Here is a 12,874-nt window from a genome sequence, read left to right as displayed (position 1 = left end):
AAAACACACGCGTGTATGTGTGTGCGTGTGTATGCGTGTGTATCCAGGTCGAAGAGGCCAAAACGTCGAAGAGAGGAAAGAGCAAAGTGGACGGTTGGAAACGAGTTTGGGACTTTTATGGTCTGCCAACCTTCTCTACCTTCTCCACCTCCCCCTCCCTCCCTCTCTCTCTTTCAGCGTAGCATCGAGAGGGGTTTGCGGATGCCGCGAGCAACTGGTGGTGGAAAAACACCCTCGTTCGCTCGCCACCCCCTGCATCGCGCGCCCCAGCCTCTCTCTTCCGCTTCCTTTTCTCCTCGTCCTCCGCCGATCCTCCTACGATACGCCTGCAACCACCGTGCTCAAAGCGATCCTTCGACTTTTATGACCGCATAAACGCTCCGGGCCACGCGTTATTTCTTTGTGTATCGTGAATCGTGTCGCGCACGACACCAGCCCCTGCCCTGTGTTGCTTTTCCATCCGTGCAAACCGTTCTCCTACACGCGAGAAAAATGGAAGGGAGAGAGAGAGAGAGAGAAGAGTGAGAGAGAAAAAGGAAAGGTTAAACGGTTTCCATCCACGACACGAACTCGCGAAGGCTCGAGTTCGAAGGGACGAGAAGTGAGAAAATAGAGGGGAGAAAAAAGGAGACACTTTCACCTCCGATTCCGTCCCCTCCCGGGTGTTCTTCCGTCGATGACGATTCAAACGTCGTTACCCATTTACCAACCCGTGTTCACTTTATTGTCCCTCCCCGGTTTATTCTCCGGCTCCCGTTTCAGCTTTCTTCGGTTAACCGCATTCCGTATCCATTGTTCCTGCGAACACCTCTATATCTCATATCGTGGTTTCTCCACCCTTTCTCTCGCGCGCCGCTAGATCCGTCCGTTGTTATTGCCCATTATTATATCGGATCAAGTTATTACGAATCTTTTGAAAAATTTTTCTTCGCGAAAAGAATCCTCCGAGGATTTTTATTTCTAATCCAATTCGAAGATTCATTTATCGTTGTCCAGAGAGAGAACGTTAGGGATCGTTGAAATCGTTAGATTATTTTCCAACAGGTTTTCCTCCAAGATTGTGGATACTTTATCCACAGGAGGATAATTGAATAATTTTTTCGAACGAGGAATCTGAAGGATTTGACTATATTCTGGATCCTTTAGATCGAGAAGGGACTAAGCTGTCATTAAGACTCGAACAATTCAGAGCAGCCCGGGAATAATCTCGATTTGCATCTCGTTGTTTGCTCGGTGCAGGCCGGTCCAAGCAAGAATAAACATCCTGGACATGGTGGCATGTTCCCGTGTCCATGCTGGACACTCAAAATTCGAGCGGAAACAGTTCCTCCCCATAGTTGATCTCTCAAGTTATTCGAAGAAATAATAGTTGGTAATTAAATCAACAATTGCCGGGGACTAAATTTGTAACTTTGCCCGCATCAATTAGCTTCATCATCGGGTTCGACCAATTATTCGAACCTTTCGAACTCTATATATTCTCATTTTCAAACTTTTATCCCAGTAATTCCAAGTTGAAATTGGAAATATTACCAAATTCATACAAATTCATCCTGAAATCTTAATTTGAACGTAATTTATATATATATCGCCTCGTTGGAATTGTAGATCTTAGCTTCGTTGAAACGATATTAAATTTTGGATTTCAATTATTAATAGATAAGTTGACTTTAAATACTACAACTTTTATTCAACTTCTGAAACGATTACATCCGTCCAAAATCGGAATAATTATCTCTTTTTCAAAGTAATTTTCTCTCGGCAAAAATAAAAGATACAATCGATATATATCTCTTTGAAAATTATGGAACGATCTATGAAAAAGATCGACTTAACAATATTCTTTCATAATTAATAAATTCTAAACACATAATTCGCAATCAATCCTCGATTAATTCGTTTCATATTTCTTCTCTTTACCTTCCACTCCTGTCGATAGATGTCAGTATCTTATCTCTTTCCATCCGTTCCATAAAAATAATACTCACGCACTCGCCTCGCGAATGATCGATCTAAGAAACCAATTGTTCCAAAAATTTCGATCGAAACGATGGTTAATTGGCGTGAAATCGACAGCGAAATTAATCTTATCGATTTATCCGTCCGTATCCCGCGAATACCTTAAAAGTAACCGGCCCCGTCTAATTTGCCTGTCCATTCGAAATTGCCTTCTTCGTGAAGCAGCCGTCTCGGGCCGGGGTCCCTTCTGGACGATGGTCAATCGGTCGAGTCGGCAGAGTCGAGTCGCTTCTTGCAGACTCTCTCCCCGAGTTTCCAGACTGTGGGGCCGGTTACAGAGCTGGCCGGGCAAATACAGGCTATGCATAACAATCGATCTCCCAGGAAACTATGGGGGTGGATGGTGAGCGGGCGGATAAAGCAGGGTGGTTGTACGTCGTGGCGGGGCGAGGCCGGGGGGAGACCGGCACAAGATGAGGGAAGTCTGAGATAGCCAGTGGCCAACACCCCATCTGCTGCCCCTTTCGAAACCAGGTTATCTGTTCAACCCCCGTTAGAGTCGAATGAGAATCGGCCAGCAGCCGGGAACTAAGTTGCGCATCCCTCCGTGTGATCGGGACAATTGTTAATGCTCGAAAGACTTGCGGAATTATGTGCTCGCGTCCATGGTATTTTCTCTCCTCTCCTCGACGAAGAGATCGAAGAGAGTGTTCGATCGTCGTCCCTCGATGGGTAATAATAAGATGTGGAATTTTTAAAAAAGTTAAGTTTAATTAAAAGTTTGCTAGTTTCGGGAGGAGGAGGGAGGAAATATTGTCTCTCCATCGTTTCGAATCCATTCGAGCAGGATTCCAGGTAATTGAATTCCAGAGTTGATAGTAATCGTTGGACGATACTTATTTCAGTATTAAGTATCGCCCTCGATACTTTTCGAATATATACTTTTATTTACCACGATAAATCTTTCGATTCGAGAAGTTTAAACATTTTCAAGAAAGATGAAAAAGAAAGAGCTCTCAAGTGTTGGATAATTTAAAGAGAATATCCATTGGAAAAGGAATTGAACATTGATTATTACTCGTTAGCGTGTGAAACGCTATAGAAATCGATTTCATTTCAAGATTGAAATTAAGGAAAAACGGGATGACGGGAAGGGGAGGAGGAGTAATTATTAATGGAGGATACGAACGTGCCGAGGACGCGATTCGAATTAAAATACAAAATTCGTTTGGACGGGCATTTGTTTTATTAATCGGGTAACGAAAACAGCGAGCGGCGCGAGCCTGCGTATTCCCGGTTAAAATAAAAGTATCCATTATAAAATGAATAAAAATTTTTATGGAAATCGATGCCGGTGTTCAACATAATACGAATAGGTAAACACGCGAATACACGCGATCCGTGCGTAATGCATTAAATTATGTCTTCTTCGACGCTCGACCGTGGAAAAAAGTGGTATTATATTCGAGGAGGAAATTTATAATATTTATATTCGCCCGTTTCGCCGCTACCACGGGACGGGAATAAAAAAGTTCATTTTGCAAAATGCATGTACGCTTACACGTTTTAATTATCCGGCCATTTTTCCCCCTCTTCTCCTCCCCCTCCCCCTCCCCCCCATGGTCAACCCGCGATATCAGCCTTTTGTTAATTTTCGTTTGTTGTTGTCGGTTACCTAAAATTAATATATTTACGATTTCAAAAGATTCGACCATTCTTCCACCACTTTGTACGCATACGTATACACTTGCACGATGCACTTGCAAAATTTGTTATTATAACGTAAATCGTGTCTCATAATTACTATTGAAAACCGTAAAATGATAATTTCCAGCAACAAATGCAACGATAAGTGTAGCATTTTTAAACGTTTCTTTCGCCATTTTTTTCGTTACAAAGGGCACGATTGATATCGACAATGGACTAGTATCTGAAGAAAAATTTTTTCCAAAGAGGGAACGATTTTGATCGATAAATTTTTTCTCCTCGTATTTGTAAAATTTGCAACAAATAATCGGCCGAATCGAAGGTTTCTTGGCCAGAAGAAAGAGAACGTAGGAAAAGCGGGGGTTCCGCGGAGCACGTCCGAGACTGGAGACGAGTGAAACCATCGGTCAACCAGCATTACGGCATTTGCATGTTATTTACTCGCGAGCCACCGAGTACATTTGTTTGGATTATCCCTGAAATAAACCAGTGCCCGTTCCCTCGCGCTACCCCTTCCTTCCTTCGATGCCACGGCATCGAGTACAGACCCCCAGGAAACCAGACAAATGGCCCTAGTTTGTCCACTTTATGTCCGTTTACATCATTCGGGAAACGTCACTATCGCGTCTTTGCAGGTTACGTGTCCTTCTACGTGTCCTCCACCTAATTCCAAGAAATCGAGAAGTTTCGTCGATCTCAAACGAATCTCAAAAAATCTTGGATATAAATCGTTCCTAATTTTCGAGACAGGATTGGAGCATTTGACAAATATATCTTAGAAATTTCTTAAATTTTCCTAACTCAAATAGAGCGTACTTACATATACCTCTTTCCCTGGCGTTCTTCAAATAGAAGCTTAGCTCGTTCATTCTTCTTCAAAACAGTGTTCCATTGTGCCTGGTAACATTTTAACCCACCAAATATCTTTCGTTCGAAAATCTGTTCGAGCGCAATCGTTCAATCTTCTGTCATCATTCTCCACAATCGCGATCCTCCGACCGCACAACGGACGATTTACGATTCGGCCTCGAGAATCACCAACGATTAGATCATCCCGCAAAAATTCTGCATAAAACGTCTTCACAACCGATCGACGTAATCTTACATCAACGATCGCAACGCTGCTGCTCTCGTAAACGAACCAAACAAGGAACAAGAAAGAAAGAAAGAAAGAAAGAAAGGAAGGAAGAATGAATCGATCCTCCATCCGGACAAACAGCCGTCCGAGCTAATTACTCGAGCAGCACACCGTATCTGGAATTTAGCCCGCGTTTCGTTCGGGATGATTAACAATAATACAAAGCAATAATGTTTCAATAAAAAGTGCAGGCAGAAATTGGAAACGTAACAAACGTGGGTGGGTGGGGGATGGCGGACGAAAGGAAGGCGGCGAGGGGGAGAGGGACAGACGCGCGCTCGCGCGCTTGGAGGGGGGAGGGAGGGGGTTGAAGCGGCACGAGCAAATTTAAAAGCGCAATTACACGAAGATAAACGCTTTGGCAAATATCCATTTTTTTTCGCGAGACCGGAACGCGTCCGCCTTCGTTATAGAATCTCCGCTCTCTCTCCGTGCATGGACGAATGGAGCCATCCAGATATGTAGATCCGATTCAATTAAAGAGAAACGCTCTCTACCCTCCCCCCTCCCTTTCTCTCTCGTTCCCTCCACGCGTCTCTATGGATCTCTCAGCGTGCTTGGTACACGCTGCCAGATATACGAATACGTGAGTTATTCCCCGACGAATCCCGCTAAACCTGTACGACTGAACCGCCAACGGCGACTTTTTCGAATTCCCATCGAGTCGCCGGATGCTCTCGGATACCAGACGACGTTTCCCTCTCGGCTCTCTCTTAATCGGTATACATTGGAATGCATCTGACGGCCGGCTACACTCGGCCAAGTAATCGTTGCACAATGACGAATCGCATAAACGCGAAGGATCTCGGATGCGACTCACTTGCTGCTTGCCATCCTCGATACTGCGTATCCCGCGTGTGTATACGTATATACACGTACATGTTTGGAGAAGGTTCGGTTGCCGAAGGCAATTTCACGGAGCGGGAACCTTTAACCCGTGTTTCTTCTACGGTTTCTTCTCTTTCGCGGGGGAGAAGGGAGAGGGAGGGAGCAAACGTAAGGCGAGAAGATTCAGAAAGAGGTTGGAGAGGAGCAATAAACGCATCCAGGGGAATGTAAAACGGGGAAGCTTCATTATCGATATAAAGGTTTTCTTCCTTTTATCTCGACGGAGGTTTCGTTTCTTCTATGAGGGATAGAAGAAGTTTCGCGCCAAGGAGGAGGTTAACGGGTCGTGGAAATTCTTTCCATTTTCGGGGGAGGGGGGATGGGTTAGTGAATAGTTGCGACCTGGAGGGATATCGAAATTCGTGGATACTGTTAAATATCTGTCTGGAGATTTTTATCGAGATTGTGTAAGGCTAGATTCTATCGAAAATTTCCGGCAATTTCGCCCTCGGAATACTGCCGTACTACCCTGTCCCTCCCCCGCCGAACGACGACACCATTCTTCCCGAGTCTCTTCAACGTCTCTTCTCCCCCCTCGGTCGAGGATCCCTCCAAGACTCCGAGAAGAGGGAGAAACTTGGAGGATCGGTCCACGACTACAAAATATCGGTGTATCGATCAACGGTGAAAAGCTGAACGCGCTCAAAACTTGGTGGAATTCCGTCAATTACGGCCCCCCTCCTCCCCCGTCTCTCGGAATTCCCACCTAGAGGCCGTCGCGTATATACGAAACGACCACGTTCCGTGACTCTCCTAATCGGTATTCATTGGAATTCGTTTCGATCCCAGATGCACGTTTACGCGGGCGCAGTGTACACACGCGTGCATATAAATACGGTGCACGTGTGTACGTGTGTATAAATGTACACGGGCAAGGGTTTCCGCGTGGTCTCTGGACGAGGAACGCTCGCCGCCTCTCGTCGACTCGTCTTGGTCGTCTTCCCGTCTCCACGCGATATTCGCAAATTTATGGCAATTCCGTCAATTAAGTCGAGTGAAGCGAAGTCATAACATAAATATGTAAACGGCCACGACGAGCCTCTCTCGGAGTAGCCATATAAGCTGCGCTTGTCCATCAATGTCTCCGCGAAAGAGGTCCAACATGCTCGTAAATGCATACCCAACGAAATGCAACGGTCAGTGGCTATCATACATCCGTACGTGGGGATCCAGGCATCGCATAACTCGTACACCCGTTCCACGGGTGCACGGAGGGCCGTGTACACGCCCGCGTGCGTGTGCATCGTCGCGGTTTATCGTTCGAGGAAAATAAGAGGAGATATTCTTCTCGCATATTTTTCGCTCAATTTACCATCGGCCCATCTTTCCATGGTATTTCGATTTCGAACGTTTCGTTTATTTATTTCGTTCGTTTCTTTTTTCGTTCCGAGTAACGGCCTACTTCTTTTCGTATTTTTTATCCTAATGGTCTTTATGCTAATTATCTTTCGATCGAATTCGATTTGATAAGTTGATTAATTACGACACGTTTCACCGTCGAACGAGACGGTTAGAATTAATTATGGAAATTCAATTGATGATTCATCCCCCCTTCCTTTATCTTTTATCTCGTATATTCGTAATTTGGATTTTGTAAATAGAAGTGATAAAGATATTGGAGTAAACTCTCATGACTAATGACTCATGTTCACGGAAGAAAGAATGGAATTGGTAGACAAGTGGGAGTAAATTCGATTAATCGATCAGAATACATGAAGAAAGTTGCAAATCACGAGGGGGCCGAGGAGGGTCGAGAGCGAAGGGGTGGAGAGTCGCGCTGCTTAAAATGCAGTAGTACTCTTTTCAACCCTTTCTTTCTGGCAGAGTGCCCGATATAAACTTCCTAAACGATTTCTTAATTCGCCACCCCGAGCCTCGGGATGGTGTGTGTGTGTAACTCGTCGGTTCTCGAACGTTTTCGGCCATGTTTCCGCGTCCCACCTTTTCCCGTCCCCGCTCGCAACCCCTTTTCGCACACCCCTTACCCTCGTCTCTCTTAATTTCCACGAAACCCTCTCACCCCTCCTCCCACGGCTTTCCACGGCGAATGTAATTAATGTTTAGCATCCGCGTTATTTGTTTAGTTTCATTTCATTATCTTCGAAGGCGTCGACTACGACGATTTTATGCAAATAGAGGCGAGAGACGAAGTTTCGCGTCCTCTCTTCCCTCTCTTCACCCCCCCCCCCTCCATCCCTCTTGGCTCCGACTTTCCTGAACACGTTTCTTATTGTTTCTGCACCTTCTTTATGCCCTTTCCTTTATTATTATCGTTCCTTCTCGCGTATTTTTTTTTATTCTCCTTCTTCCTCTTCCTCCTCCCTCTCCTTTCTCCTCGTCTTTTTTCTCCATCTTTTTCGCCCCCATCCCCCCTCCCCCTCTCGGTGTTGCCGTTGCTATTATTATTACGATCGTGACGAAGATCCGCATTATCATTTTCCCAAGTCGCTTCGGTACTCGACGAATAAATATCATTCATAATTCATTCCACTTCTTTGGCGTTCATTAATCCTCTGATTAAATGTATCTCATTATTTAAGAAAGCCCGGCCCGTTTTATAAAAGCGGCAGAAGTTCCATTACCAGGCGCGGGTGAAATTCACGGCGAGCAGTTTCTTCCCTTCCTTTCCCCCTTTTTATCTCTCTCTTTCTCTCGCCCCCCCCCCCACCTTTCTCTCTCTTTCTCGCTCTTATTGTTTTGAATTTAGTAACGAGAGAGTCCCCTACCCATGGGCTAATCGAAGCCCATCCAACGATGCCCCGCTCCTCTCTTTCGATCTCATTTTCGCTTGTTAATTAGAATTCACGGCTAAGGGATACGCGTAATTTCCGCCCTTAGGACCGGATGCCGGCTGAATAATTGTACGACAAGCGTTTCCACGTGTTGGCAACGCGTCTTTGAAAATTCAGTTCTTTCTTCTTCTTCTTCTTCTTCTTTTTTATTAAAGTAAAGTAAAAAAAAAAGAGACTGTTTTTCGTTAAGCGCATCTTGAAGTTGAATTTTTTACTTGAAAAAAAATATATAAGGATAGCACAATGACGTGTGCGTAACGTAAGACGAGGAGACTGGATTGGAAATGATTCGGTATGGTTAACGGTCAAGAGAAAGTATATAGTGACGCGCTCTGGAATAGACGATAGATATATAATAGTTACCTTTGATCTATACTTTGATGATGGAAAGTTGAATTAAATTATTCATGGTGCACGATGCTTCGAGGCAGTGTGATTGAAGTGGTATTAATAAAGAGAAACGATACGATGGTAACTTGATACCGAGAGAAAGATATGGCTATTCAATTTTTTAAAAGTTCGAGTTTCTAGAATTGCGAGTAAAAATCGGCTCGATTAATCATGGAAAGAGTATTCGGTCGATAGTTTAATAGACGATGAAAAAGAAAAAAATAATAATGATAATAATAATTTACGAGCATCTCGAACGTTCGTCTCGACTTTAAGGAAAAAGAGAATCCATCGATATTTAAACACCTTGGTTACAATCATTCTCATTAATTCACGAATATTTAAATAATTAAATTCCCTTAATCGCGGGAAAATAATTCATAATAACTCCCTCCTCAATTTCTTTTCGTATTATAACCATAATTATTCAAACCTTCAATTTTCCATCATCTTTACTTACTTATCTATCTCGACAAAATAATATTCGTCTCCAATAATTCTTGCTCCTCTTTTATTCTCAATTTTTCTTACGATATTATATCCATCCATCCATCCATCCCGAGATGAAAAGGGGGCGAGAAAGAGACACGACATGGGGGGAGGGGGCTGGTGAGCATGTTGCGCGACTTATCCAGACGACGTATTTAAATTCAGCCGAACTTTGGAGTCGTAAGTTCGGGCCGGGCCGAGCTGAATTGAAAAGCTAATTCTCGGCGTACAATCGACTCGTCTCGGGCGTAGGGCAAACTTTGTGAATGTGTCTCATTAACCGGCTGCGAGGAGCGTGCGCACGCGTAAATTCGCGCGAGCCCCGAGACGCGTGTGCGTGTTAAAGCGTTTCACCCGGTGTAACCACCGCGTAATCTCCTCCACGGTCACATATTCCCACCGCATATTTCAATTCGCAAACGTCACACACGTCGCCCCTCCGAGTTGGAAACCGAGATGGTTTTATTCGTATCGCTTATCGAATTGTCGCGCCTTCCTTTTCCTTCCTTTTTAATATATATATACATTTCTTTCTCTCTTTCCTCGAACGTAATAATTTATTGGAAATTGAAGACGTTTACGAAATTAAAAAATTAGAGAAAGAAAGAATTCAGAAGCTTGTCAGATTATTAAAAATAAATATCTGACACGATCTCGAAGAAGATGAGACGCTCTCTCTCGTTCGATTTCGTTCTTTTTTAATATTAACAAGAATTTTCCACGGTATTATTCGGATAAAAGGAGAAACGATTCCTGCCAAAAATTCGAGATCTTCATTGTTTCCATCCAGAGAGAGCGCAGAAACGGTGTGCATTATTCCGTCGAATCGAGCGTGACTCAGTTCCCCAACTATTTTCCCTACTTTCCCAATTAACGTACCGCGAGATGGGGAGGCGGCGCGATAAAATGGCACAGTTCTCTCGCCGACCACGGGCCACCCCTGAACTCGGTTGCACGCGGTCGCATTCCTGTGTTTTAAAACCTCGGCAAGGGCGCGGGGAAAACAAAAGGCAAGTTGCAGCGACGCGCAACTTGCCCCCGTACGTGGTGGCGGAAACGAGGGACAGAGAGGGTGTAAAAAATGAAGAAAAATAAAAAAATAAAAAAGAAGCGAGAGGAAGGGAAAAAAAGAAGAATGGTCGAGGAAAAAAAAAGGAGAGAAAAGAACGAGTGGAAAAGAGACAAGAAAAAGAACAGTTGGGGGAGGGAGGGAAAAAGGTGGAAAAAAGATGTACGTGGGTGGGGCGGGATGGAAAAAAGGAGGAGGAGGGGATTCGCTGAACCCGGAGCCCCGACGAGCTAACGCTTTTATTATCCGTCGCTTTAATTTAAGCGGCTCTAGTCGCTCCGTCACGGTTCCAGGTGTGAATTAAGCGCGGAATAAGCGAGCAGCCGCGTATCCACTTTCGGCGCCCACGGCGATGCGCGGAATAATTAAATGTGTGTTTTGATAAACGCAAACGAAACCGTCGCCGTGTGGCCAACCCCCCCGGCAGCCACCCCCGGCCGCCAGAGACGCAAGAAACATGCAATTCTCCGCCCGTTTCCGAACCACCTAGCGGAAATTTCACGGGCCACCGAAGGACACCCGTTCCTCCTTCTCACCCCTCCTCATCAGAGCGATCTTTATGCAAATATTTTTCCTCCGCTTTATCGTCGAGCGATTTTCCACTCTTGGAAAATGATCGATGTTTAACGCGTATTAGTTTCCTTAAACGATAGGATAAGAGCGATTTATCTAAGTTATTTTGGGAATTTTTTATTTCGATTTGGGAACAATGGGTTGATTTTTGGTAGTCGATAGATCTATGAATGACTGTAAATAACTGTAATTATTTTTATTATCGATCAATTTGCAGTCTTCTTATGTAAAAATTGTGTAAAATTTGTAGGAATGTATAACGTGTAAAATTTATGAAATGATCGATGTTTAACGCGTATTAGTTTCCTCGAACGATAGGATAAGCGATTTATTTGGGAATTTTTTATTTCGATTTGGGAACAATGGATTGATTTTTGGTAGTCGATAGATCTATGAATGGCTGTAAATAGCTGTAATTATTTTTATTATCGATCAATTTGCAGTCTTCTTATGTAAAAATTGTATAAAATTTGTAGGAATGTATAACGTGTAAAATCTATGAAAATATATAAAATTTGTTTATTATAATGTTTATTTATTAAACGGATTAATATGTGCATATGGCGAGATTAATTAAAAAATTTTATCAAGTTTGAGATCTTTTTATAATGGATGCAAAAATCATTCCTTTTTCGTATAAGATTATCTTTCTCTTTTTTTTTTTTTCTTTTAAACTGATTTAATTCGGTACGATAAATATTTAGTAACATTCAATTATTTTACATTTTATTATTATTCATTACAACAATATTCATTAATATTTATCGTATATATTTATATACATACAATAACTTTCTAAATTAAATATAAAATCTAATAAAACTTTTAATATATATATATATATATATATATATATATATATTAAATGAAAATAGTATAAAAATGTATATTTATACATTATCTTTTATGCACAATAATGAATTATTAGTTAAATAAAATTTACATTATTATTTATACGATGAATAATTTATATATAATTCAAGGAATTATATAAACGGTATAATAAAAATTAGTATTAAAAAAAGAAAAAAAGGAAAGAAGAATTTTCGATGCAAAGGATAAATTTTCATAAAAGGAATTAAATAAATAATTAATTAAATGAAATAATTACGCGGTTGTAAAGTAAATTGAAATTTATTATCGAATTATTATTTCACGCCCTTCGGAGTCCCGCGCTCTCGTGTCTCGTACGATGTTCGCGCGTCGTCGGCAAAGCCCGTCCCAAATCGTAAACAAAGACGGCAGTCTGCTTCGAAATTTTGTGCGGTGAGGAGTGATGTGCGTGTTTCTCTCCTTTTCGGAAATTGCGACATATTATCTTCGGAATCTACGAATGGACGATGACCAAAGGCTACTTCGCTATCTAACATGCTGTTTCGATCGAGATAGGTTCGTACTATTTAATATTATATAATTTATAACCGTTCAGATACGATTATCAATTCTTTTCTTAACAAGAAGAGATATTTTATATTGCGTACATCGTCATTTATGCGTTACGTTCGATTTACTTCGTTGTCTTCACTTCCTGGAGACAAATTATAATCATTTTAGCTATTTTATTACGATAGTTTAATATCTATTGTATTTTAGTTAGTTCGATATAGATTAATGTAATGTTTAGAATCGGAGAATGGATGTTTGTTGCAATTCTACTGATGTAAATTTATACGGCTTTGAATAGATATGGATCAAAAAATATATAACGTAAATAAAGATTTGTTTAAAAAGTTATTCTTCCAAAAGTTACGATATTTGCGTTACGATATTGCACGTAATTTAATTTAATTTATATTTAAATTTCTTTGCATAAAGCATCCAAACTCTATTTAGAATTCTAGAAGTGTATATACATATGTAATTATAATA

The 12,874-nt window shown here is 42.0% G+C and overlaps 1 protein-coding gene across 8 annotated transcripts in view; it reads left to right on the top strand.

Annotated features, from left to right (window-relative positions):
- The window catches only part of LOC408435 (POU domain, class 6, transcription factor 2), a 195,226-nt gene that overhangs the window by 105,808 nt on the left and 76,544 nt on the right, over nt 1-12,874 (top strand). Inside the window, exon 1 of one of the 8 annotated variants that reach the window (XM_016915845.2) lies at nt 12,286-12,394. The exons of the other annotated variants lie outside the window; for them this stretch is intronic. The gene's annotated coding sequence lies outside the window, so the exon portion shown is untranslated. Of the gene's footprint in view, nt 1-12,285; nt 12,395-12,874 lie in introns of those variants that run through there. 8 annotated transcript variants of the gene reach the window in all.

This window comes from Apis mellifera, linkage group LG13 (genome assembly GCF_003254395.2).
Source record: "Apis mellifera strain DH4 linkage group LG13, Amel_HAv3.1, whole genome shotgun sequence".
NCBI classification, from domain to species: Eukaryota; Metazoa; Arthropoda; class Insecta; order Hymenoptera; family Apidae; genus Apis; species Apis mellifera.
This window is presented reverse-complemented; position numbering and strand designations above follow the sequence as displayed.